Raw genomic sequence first — 11944 nt, forward strand, 5'->3', positions numbered from 1 at the left:
CCACTTAACAAATAAAGTCAACAGAATTTACTTCATTCTCCCTTAACCCAGGTGGACAAGATATGTTTGGTGTCCATATTTTGCTCCTTTAGTTTAGAACAAAAGCTGCTAACATTTCTAACAAACACTGGAAGCCAACAGCAACGATAGCTAATAGGATTTGTAAATAAGTCAGATATCGAGCTACATGTCCTCAAACCTCATCCAGGTCGCTTCCCGGTGACGTGTTTCTTCACTTGTCTACACCTGTAGAGAGAAGGTAACACTCACCATCAGCAGCGTGAAGCACAAGGAGCAGATAAACACACACCTGCATTTTTACTGAGTTACACACACCGTACACACTCTTCCATACAGTCTACTGAATGACTTCACAGCTACACTTATAGTGGAGAGGAAGTGTATTCAGATGAAACTCTGACGAACTTTTATTCGCATCTCTCTCACACACACACACACACACACACACACACACACAGAGATATATTTGGTACATCCTCTTGGTACTGTTGCTTTCAGCATCTGCATAACAAAATCCTTTTCTTACTTGCAATAATGTGCTGGTTAAAAGTATGAATGTCTTTATCTCAATAAAATATACATCAATCTTATAAAAGGAATGCTTGCCTTTTTCCTTTTTAGAAATTATATCAGTCTTATCTACCGTTTTTTGTTTTTTTGTTTTTTTTTTGCTTTTTATTCGTGTTTCCATATAATTTAAGTGTAGCATAGGTCCACCTAGTGGATTGCGGTTTTGACAGGGTTTTATAAGTGTAAAATGCACTTGGAAAAAATACTTGCCAGTATGTTAAACTGAATAAGTTTTGGTTTGAAATTTTAATTACACGTAAACTCAGCTGTGCACCCAGTCACACGTCCACGCCGTCACGGAACGCTCCGCCCCCCACGAGTTACGTGAGTTTTGTAACCACGCCCTCCGGGACTGCACACAGCTGCGCAGGGTTTACTGTTGTTTGTCTGTCTATTTAAACCTGTCAGTATGTGCACCGCTGTTGGCTATTGTCGCTACATGTGTGTTAATTTCGAGCTCTGTAGCCGCAACGTTAGTTTGTGTAGTCACGTGTTAATGTATATCTGTTAATTGTTTAATGTTAAGTGTAGTCATGTTTATTGTGTTATGTGTGAGTGCCCCCTGTGTCGTATGTGTTTAATGTTGATAAATGTCTTGCACCGTCAAGGAAGTCTGTACATCCTGCTGCACTCGGGCCAGCAACATTACACACACACACACACACACACACACACAGGTCTGCAGTGCATGTGTATATTTGCCTTGAGTAGCCCCACACACACTCATCTGTTGTATGTGTGTGTATGTTGTGTGCTGTCTTCCTCTATCCTCTTTAGTGCTGATCTGTGACTGTCTTACTGTACGTGTGATGTCCCTGCAGCAGGAGTGAGACATCACTGACTACATGAAGAACTATCTGACTGCTCCTCAACGAAGCCCAACATACCTAAACGCACTGTTTTTAGGACTGTGGGGTGTGAGTGTTTGAGCATGTGAGAACTGAAACCATGACAAATACTTCAGCTCACACACACGTCTCTTTCTACTTTTAGTTGTTCATATTTGTCCTCCCTCCCTCCTTTGGTCTGTGGTATTCTGACTTGTTCCTGCATGCGGATTGTCACCAGGCTGAATATTCATGTTCACAGGAGCAAATAAGCACAATGAATTCATGCAGAATCTAAACTCTAAACAATGAATTACAAATTTTCAGTTGTATACATTTCAAGTGCTTGTGTGTGTGTGTTAATCTGATACTAGCGTGTTGTGTTTTATCTGCATGAGCGATCTACAATGGACAGTAAAGTACATTACATCATCTTGTCACACGATACCAACATACACATACACACACACACACACACACACACACACAGAGAGAGAGAGCTGGAGCGGTTTGTAACGCTAATATGAAAACAGCAGGACTGATGAGGTCGCTGGCACTGATGATGTCAGCGAGTTTACGGAAGCAGTAGTGGAGTTCATTGGGAAAATGGTGGATGATATGATCCCAAGAGCCACCATCAAGGCGTTTCCTAACCAGAAGCCCTGGGTGGACAAAACCATCCGCAAGGCTCTGAATTCTCGAATAAAGTGAGGGGTAATTATGTTAATGGGACAGGTCGGCAAAGAATCAAATTTACTTTATTTTCCCTTAACCCGGGTGGACAAGACATGTTTGGAGTCTAAACTAAAGGAGCACATTTTGGTCCTTTAATTTAGAACAAAAGCTGTTAATGTTGCTAACAGACCATGCTTTTACTCAATATATGTACAAAATTTCATTTTAGACATTTATTATATATTTCAATATTACTTTATTCATGTATTGCACTACTGTGAACCACAGAATTTGGTAAACCTATTTCAAACACCAAAACAGTTCCCAATTAGTAAAGGGATTTTTTCACGAGATGAAAAATGTCCATAATCCATAATATTACTTTATACAGTGATCTATGTCAGATTCTACCTCATTAGGAAGATAGCTGAGATTGTTCTGAACACTATGATATCAAACATGTTATTACCTTTAAGGTGAATTTAGGAATATATGCAGAAACAGACATTGCTCTGAGCCATCAGATGTTTAAATGATGGTGTTACACCAAAATCTGTGACCACTGAATTCTGTCACTGTAGAACCTGCAGCACACAGATCACCATTTCTGACAGCTGTGACCGCACTGTACCATCATAATAAATAAGTTTAACACCAATCAGAATGTATTTTAGGTGTTGTAATTTCTGATGGCTGGGTGCTGCTGCTCTCTGCTGATCAAAAAAATTAATTGTGTTTTATTATTACGTTTATGTATTTTTCCCAGGGAATCATTTTTCTGCATTTTATGTGTATATCTCTGTTGAAGGATTTTTTGATATTTGACCTTTAAATAGCAGCATATTATTTCTGTTATTAATCATGTCTTTTAAGGTCAAATGCCAACCGTTGTCTGTACGTATCACTTCCACTGTGAGAGTCTATTGCTGTTTCATAAGTAAAGAGCCAAAGCAGGACAGAGAGTTGTGGTTTCTGTTTATACCCACTGATAACCAAGAACATCATGAAGGTGTGTGTGGTGCAGTTTGACAGCAGAATGTGTGTAGAGTGCAGTTCACTGACAGCAGTTGGATGCCACTGTCTGTTGGACATCACTATCTGTGATGTGTCTAGCTGGGGGGAATTGGCACACACACACACACACACACACACACACACACGCAAACACACACACAGCTGCTTCAGGATGGCCAGACCCACATTGAAGGACCTGGAGAAAAAACATAATTTTACACACACCCTAAATATACAAAGTGATACACAACTACTACCCCACCCACACTCACAAATACATGCATGCTCCTGTATATGCATATATGCCTATATAGCTACCAGTTGACAGATGTGAAAATTCCCAGCATGCATCTCTTCTTCCTTACATATGCTTCCTCCTCACATATGCTCCTCCAGTGCTGATGCACACAAACACATACACACATTCATGCCTATTCTAACACAGTCATGCATGCTTGCACACACACACACACACACACACACACACACACACACACACACACACACGTCCATGCTTCTTTTTTGGTTTTGTGGGCTTTAGGTTCTGTTGTGATCCAGCTATGAACTTTGTGTTTTAATCAATCAATCACTACTGTCTCAGGCAGTATGGTTTCTGTCACATTCACTCCAGTTTAAAGTTTTCTTAAGCAGTCTTAATTTTTTTTTTCTTTTGTCTCTGTTTTCAAAGCAATGAGTTTACAAATGTGAAAATTCCCAGCATGCATGTCTTTCACCTCCCATAAGTATTGCCACAGCAATTGGTCAACAACTCTGAACATGTTTTACTAAAGGCTATCCTTATTCAGTCCTTTTACTGATATCTACATCTCAAGGTGCAAACTTCATGATTAAACCTCCATGTCATCTCTTGGAAAGACTAAAACAAAAACACTGAATGAATGATAGAACTTTAAAAAAAAAAATGTTATTCTCTATACATTTGTCCTAGTCAAAAAGTCATCTGCACAGAATATAACACAAAGAAGTAGGAATTAGACATGTTGAGACGGTACAGTGCAATAGAGTTTGTGGAGAAGCATCATCCATCTTGGTTCTCCAAGTCAGTTTCTCCCAAAGGATGGCAGTGCCATCCTGGAGTGATAAAGGCAACATGAGTCAGAGGGAAACACCTGATAGCCAGAGTCCAGTCAGTGGGAGGAAGTAGACTGCAGTGTTTACACAGGTATGGTGGACACTCCCCCATCCTCCTCAGTCAGGGGTGATATGAGTAGAGAAAGATTTCCTGGATAATCTTTAAGATGCTGAGCTTTGCCTGTGTAACCCTGAGTCTGGTCAGTGGGGTAGATTTCTTTCTCTCTGAAGATCCATTTAACAGTGTGTGGTATGTGATGTTCACTCCAGGAGCAGGTCAGTAGAACAGACCCTCCCACATCAACCTTTTGGTTCCCCCAGTTAATGTGCAGTCTGTGAAAAACACCTGATGGAAACAGTTCAAAATTCCCAGGATGAGGATCTCTGCCATCCATTTTGAATATCAAACAGGCCTTGACCTCCATAGTAACCTACAGTAACATACACACTCTTTAGAAACATAGTCTACTGAATGTTCTACACTTACAGTGGAAAGGAAGTGTATTCAAATGAAATTTTGACAAACTTCTAACCCCAACATGCACGCCAAATATTTTTACCACCCTGTTTTGTCATTTCATTTCACTATCGGTTCAAAGGCATCTTTTCTTCTTATTAATGAAAATAGCACATGAAATTAGAGCAGCTAAAGAATTGGCTTCCTGAGACTTTTAAAAAGTGTTGAACAGATGTTAAGGAGCATTTTAAATTCAGAGCATTCTTATTACCCGCAATGCAGTGTGTTAAGCATTTGGATGGTCAACCCTCAGTGAGGAGTCCGGTTTCATCTTTGTGAACCTCAGGTGCCTGGAGAGAAGTCCTGAGTTGCACACAGGACACTGAGTCAGCAAGCACTCAGAAGTGCTCCAGCTTATTGTCACACAGAGCTTAGAATATATAGACAGCATGAGTGACAAAAAAGAGGAAAAATGTAGTTTTGGCAGACAACAAACATAGAAAACCTGCTTGACAACATTATAAAGTAACTAAAATGTCTATAGAATCTCTGCTTGGCAACAGAACAAAGATAAATGATTTAAAAATAGCTATTATACTGTTTTTAAATGGAACCATTTGTCAGAGGATATTTGAAGATCCTGACAATGGTGTGCAGCCTAGCATTGAAAGGTCATGGAAATACCAACCTGTTCATTGTACAGTTGTGGCGTCCTCCAGTGTTGTTAATTGATGTGATGTTGGTTAAGTAACAGGTGGCTCGCCAGTTCACAGCTACCAGAGGGAGGCCACAAGCCGGGAGCTAATCAGGGTTTGTTAGCCGGATCTCCTTCAGGTGGCATCACCCTACATAACAGCTTCACAAAGGCCCCTCTTAGAAAAGTCTTGTTGTGACATACGTATGTTACATCTGTCAGGGTGCCTCACCCCTGATCAACCTGACAGTCACAGGTTACATATTGAAATTGTGATTGGTGGGATGTGGGATTGGTGGGTTGTGGGAGTTGTGCATGCAGACAAAACCACACCGAGGCACATGGTGCATTGCATTGCTCCTCCATGTTTTCCTCAGTGTCGGTTGGCAGTTGGTTTATGGGGCAGAGTTGGTGGCTCTTAATGAGGGTACAACCTAATCAGAGTGTGCCAAACAGCTAGCAGGGGGCCTGGTTGGCTCAAATGGTCTTCCCATCAAAACTTCGAAAGGGGCCACTTTTGTGGTTGCACTAGGAGTCATATGCATTTCACATAGAACTGCAGCTAGCAGTTTTTTGATCATGTAGTGTGTTCATTCCACTATGCCTGACGACCGAGGGTAATAGCAGATGTGAAACTTTGATGCTCAGATATTTACAGAGCTGATGAGTCATGCAAAACATCAAAGCATTCAAACAGGCAACGTTCAGGATGGTAGAGAAAAACAGAAGATGTATTTATTGACACCAGTATGGTTTACAACAAAGGGGTTGCCTCGAGAACAACTGCAGACCTTACATTTGGGATCTTCTTTTATCCTTCTTCATCCCCCCCGACCAAAGTAGAGTGTCACCCTCCAAGGACGCCATTTCTTATTGTCTTGTGTCTCAGTGAAATGTTGTCTCTCCAGTCTTAGCCCTCCATTACTTTTTCACACTTATCTGTACCATCTTTGCATTAGAAAAATCATCTTTGTGTGTTAATATCTGCTTTGGTCATTATTTATATTCCAGCATTCAGCCCATATGTGTCATTTCGCCCGATTCCTCCTCATAGTACAGCACCCAGCAGACTGTTTGTCACCCAACCCAGGACTCCACCAATCATGAACTTCACGTCAGATCGTCATTACCGGAATATTGAACTCCCCTGTGTACTTGATTATTTAAGCCTGTCTCGAACATTAGGACACTGTGAAGTATTGCCTCTAGAGTCCTATGCATACCGAACGTTCTTTGGATTGTTTTTCTGTGTACCGACCCTTGACTTTCTAACAATGTTATGGCCATCTGGTGGTGCTACCACTGCAGTAGGACTACAAGTTCAAATGTAGCCAGTTGTGCTGTTTTGAGTCTGGGCCTACACTGCACTATGTAGTACTGTGCACAGTGGCTTGGTGGTTAGCATGTCTGCGTTTCAGAATTGGTGTCTCAGGAGTTTCTGCATGTCTGCGTAGGTTTCCTCTTTGTTTCCTGGGTGCTTTCTCCCACACGCCAAAAACATGGAGGTTAGGTTGATTGGTTACTCTAGAATGTCCTGGTGTTAATGACTGCGAACTCAGTGGTGGATGGTGCTCTGTCCTGGGCGTTGTCCTCTCGCTCCCCTTCCTGTACATGATGCAGTCCTCCGGGTGGCTGTGGTTTCCAGTTGACTGAAGATTGGGCACAATTGACTGCCGATTGCTCTTGTGTACTGAGAAAGGCGCTATATAAGGGTAAAGTCATATCATAGAAAACTCTAGCAATAAATAGACTTGAAACAAAAAAACTTGTGTGTGACCACTGCTCCACCACAGCAGTGCAGAAACAGTTGCTGTTTCTGGTCTAAAATGGGCTTTAGACTCTGATCTGGTGGACGCCCACTGCGTGAAACCTTGAGAAATGAAACCACAACAGACGTCAGACACCTTGATCTCTCAGACCAGAACAGACACACTTTATTCTGGGGCATTCACAAGATGCTTTGAGATCATCGTTAAACATGGGCGTCCAAACCACAAAAATTAAACATACCATTTTGCGTTTTATATATAACAAATGACGTTTAGACTACATTTGTCTAATGAGCTAGCACTGACACTGAAGCGTAGATTTTACCAGATTAAAGCCAGAGCCCTTTTTAGACCATAAGCAGCAACTGTTTCTGCACTGTTGGGGTGAAGCAGTGATCACACACAGTTTTTCTGTTTTGTTTCGAGTCTATTTATTGCTAGAAATTATGATTTTAGCCTTATATAGTGCCTTTCTCAGTACCCAGGAATGCTTTACAATCAACACACTGCACCATGTTTTTATATCCTGTCCACACAATCAGCAGTCAATTGTGTACAGCATACTCTCAACTGGAAACCACAGCCCCCTGGGGGACTGCATCGTGTGCAGGAAGGGAAGAGAGAAGATAACACCCAAGACAAAGCACCATCCACCACTGAGCATGCAGTCATTAACACCTGGACAATCCAGAGTAACTTGCGTATCTTGAATATGGTTTCACAGAAGCAGTCGTTTGGTCAGTGTGGGTGTTTGTATCATGAAGCATCGTGTCACAGAACAGGAAATGACAGCAAGAGTTCTCAGCAGTCAGAGGATGATGTAGCACCATGTGTGTTCAGGGAAGTCTAAAAAGAACCGCTAATGATAAAATGAAAAGAAGAAATAAGAGCTCTGGCCAAGTTCATTTGTTCTCAGTTCCTCTCTGCTGGGTGGACATTAGGGTCAGGTGGACTGAAGTACTGCTGAGAGACTGCTGGAGTCAGTGTGTGTCCACAGTGGTAGTGGAGTTCTGGGTGTAGAGTTGTCAGTGTGTGCTGGGAGGTCAGTGGTGTTTCCATAGTGACAATGCTGCTGAGTTTGTGTCTTCTCTTCACTAAAGGTGAGTGTGAAATTCTCTTTTAATGCTGAATTCCATTAAATTGTACATTTATTTGTTAATATAAAATGTTATTTAAGCAAGCTGACTTTCTCAGGTAGAACTGGAAAAATATTTTGCTTAACAAATAATTATTAAATATTTCTGCATATCTTATGACTCCATCTTATGAAGTCTGTGTACTTTTTAATATAGTTAAAATATAATTGTCCTATATTTCCTGGTATACGTTTCTATAGGCTACACTGTAGTAAAGAGTAGAAGACAATTACATGTTCTTGCTTTAGTACGTCTTTGTCTCCATGTGCTTTTGTATGTTTTAGTTCGTAGCTCCTCCCCTGCTCTGCCCCTTGACATGTGTCTCATGTGAGTTTTTTCTCTTACCCCTCCCAGTAATTGTTCCCAGATATTCCCCGTTTGTCTCCTGCTGTATAAATACACTAATGCTAATGTCTGCAGTCATGGTAGTGTATGACCCTTATTTCATGTAAATACTTGTGTCATGAAATAACTCAGCTCAGTGAATACATCAAATATAACATCCAGGCTCCACTTTTACAGCAGTGTTCTTAATCTATTAGTGGTGTGAGAAAAATATGGTTTGTGGACTAAATTGTTGTAGAAAAGTATTAGATATGTGTATGCATTTTAATGTGGTCTGAGAGCTCAGGATGTCTGACGTCTGCTGCGGTTTCATTTCTCACAGTTCCAACCAGTGGGCAGTGGGTACCAGATCAGAGTCTAAAGCCCATTTTAGACCAGAAGTGACAACCGTGTTGCTTCTGTCCCTCTGCAGCTGAACTGTGGTCACACACTCACAAGCTCAGTTTCCTTCTAGTCTATTTCTTGCCTTATGCCATGACAGGCTTATCAGTGGTTTCTAGCTAGAAATAGTACAAAATACTACTTTTATTCAGTAAAGTGTAGTTTAATAATCAAAACAGCACAACTCTGACTGCTGGGTCTATTCTAACGTGAAATTGGGATAAAGGATGATGTTTTAAACAAAGACTAAAACTAGAACTAGGCTCCAGTGTGTTCTCAATGGCAGGTCTAGTTTGAATTTAATTTAGTACAAAACAGGTTTAGTATGTGTAGGACTGGTATGGTTACTGATAATTTGGGGAATATTGTGTACTGTGAGAAGAGATGTCAGTACTTCACTGAGAAAAGGGACTGCTCATGTACTACCCAAACCATGTCTATGTTCAAAGGCTGATTTACAGAGTTTATCAAAGTTCAAATAGGTTCTTATTGTGAGTAATGCAGGTTTTTGTTGTTTGTTTTTGACTCATTCAGTAAATTCAGAACTTCATATTACTCACAAAAAATCTTAAAGAACTTTTCTACATAAGCAATGGTCCACAAGAAATTATTGTGATGTGGAAACTGAAAAAACAAACAAAAAGCAGGTCCTCTCACTATCTATAAATTCTTAAATGTGTGTGTGTGTGTGTGTGTGTTTGCATGCTTATAGACTCTGAAGACAAAGCACACAGCATTCTGTAGTGACAGTGCATAATAGTTCAAAGTATATTTACCAATAAAACAAATTTGATACAATGAATAAAATATTAAGTACACAGGACATCATAAGAAAGTGCAAACATAAAATATATCAAGCTATGAAAAAGTAATGCAAAAATTTGTATGTGCGCAAGCTTTGTGGTGATTAACTCTATAAACTGTATTTTAAAACTATAAACTTAGAAAGAGGAGTTTGAGAATAAGAGTGAGGGGATAGTATGTCTGTTTGTTTCTCTCCTCTACATCAGACTCCACCCCCTTTGCTTTATAATGAGCATGTGTGTCTCCTATATGGTTTCACAGATGCAGCATCATGGTCAGTGTGGGGTTGTGGGATACATTACAAAAGAAGAAACAACCAGAGTCCTCACAGGTCAAAGGACATGATGGCACTGTGTGTGGTTTTGTATGTCTCTGTAAAGCTGGTGATGTGAACTTGAAAAGAAACATAAGAGCTCTGGCCAAGTTCATTTGTTCCCAGTTCCTCTCTGCTGGGTGGACATTAGGGTCTGGAGTACTGAAGTAATGCTGTGAGAGTTCTGGAGTCAGTGTGTGTCCACAGTGGTAGTGGAGATCTGGGTGTAGAGTTATCAGTGTGTGCTGGGAGGTCAATGGTGTTTCCATAGAGACAAGGATGCTCAGTTTGTGTTTTCCCTTTACTGTACTTCCTCTCACTAAAGGTGAGTGACATGAAACTGTACATATATGTGCTAATCTAAAAATGTTATTAAAGTGAGTTGAATCATTCAAGATTTATTTGGCTGAATTAGAATCATAACCTGGCTGGTCTTAGAATGAAAAAATATGATTAAATGGTCCAGAATGCAAAAAGACTATATCTTTGCATGAATTAAAGTTTATTAATCAAAAATAAATCAAAAAGTCAAAAGATGTTATTTCAGAAAATGAAAAGACAGGTTGGGGAAAATGAAGGGAAAAAAGAAATACAAAATAAATTGGTAAAAAGAGCTGGGAAAAGTTAAAGAGTAGGGCTAATTTTGTTGGAGCGCTTGGCACAGGACAAGGTGCTTTTTAGAGCCTGCCATGCTCGTCTGAAGAAGATGCGTACTCTCTTCAACCTCTTGCATTCTGAGCCTTTATATTTGAAATAAAAGTAGAACTTTTAAACTGGTGTCCATGGAGTGGATGTATGTAAACTCTGATTATTGATGTGGTGCTTTGATGCTACTCACCAGCTGGGGTGTTCTCCACTTTGACTGCCTCTGTAATAGATTCCCCTACTCCACCCAGATCCTCTCTTACATCTACAGATGTTTATTTTTCCCAAAAATCAATACAAATGCAATTACATAATAAAGTACAGGCACATATTTAAAGTGAACAAAGATCATATCCTACTGTGTGTTCTTAATGGAAAGCTAGATTTATGCAAGAAAGTACATCTGCACCTTCTACATGGGCGCTGTGGTCCAAAGAGCAAATCTCTTCCGTTGACTCTATGATCATAAAGTGTTCAGCAGTTCTGCTCCGGACGGTATGAACCTCCTTACAGTCCTGCTGTTTCTTGGGTGAGAAATGAGAAATAATCAGTGATGAATTGTAAAGGAAATGAATCATCCATTGACCCCACCTGGGCAGTGGAAACTCCACTAATGGACAGCATATTTTGGATTGCCATCTGTGCAAGTCAGGGAAATGTGAAGGCAAAATAAATAAAACTGTGGATGCATTAAAAAGATGTAGACACTTACACTTTCTCCCAGATTGGCACAGTAATGTTGCTTAAACCAAGCAATGGGAGCAGGGTATCTATGACTCTTCTGGCTTCTGGTGATAATATTAGTAATGAAGTTGTCCCTTGGCATCTAGAAAGGGCAGAAGAAAGCTCTATTGTCACTGAACGATAATAAAGCTGTTTACTTTCTTTTAAAAAGTTTGCATGTGTTTTTGGACATTAAAAAAAAAAACTTTAATTTTTAAGAATTAAAGATTTATTCCTAAGAAGTAATTGAATTTGAAATGAAAATTAGGCTTTGATTACAACACAATTTTCTATAAAACAAGGCTTATTTTACATGCATTTGTGCACAGGATTACCTTTGTACCCCAGTTTCATATCTCTATATGGAAATGAAAAATCAGAGCCTGTAGACTTTAAATATGTATATAGTTATTATGTAACAGAACAAATGGCCACCCGTAGCTCAATTTCTTCTACAAATGTTAATAAATGTGAAACA

General features: G+C 40.0%; 1 long non-coding RNA gene across 1 annotated transcript; it reads right to left on the reverse strand.

Moving 5' to 3' along the window:
• Positions 1-10935: 10935 nt before the first annotated feature.
• LOC145660222 (uncharacterized) lies at positions 10936-11660 on the reverse strand. Its single transcript, XR_014126426.1, has 3 exons — positions 11456-11660; positions 11153-11267; positions 10936-11008 (listed from the first exon to the last, which is right to left on the reverse strand). It is a non-coding gene; the product is annotated as an uncharacterized LOC145660222 (long non-coding RNA).
• Between the last annotated feature and the right edge of the window lie 284 nt (positions 11661-11944).

The sequence above is a fragment of the Electrophorus electricus genome, chromosome 2 (genome assembly GCF_041902795.1).
Source record: "Electrophorus electricus isolate QZ-2024a chromosome 2, ASM4190279v1, whole genome shotgun sequence".
NCBI lineage: Eukaryota > Metazoa > Chordata > Actinopteri > Gymnotiformes > Gymnotidae > Electrophorus > Electrophorus electricus.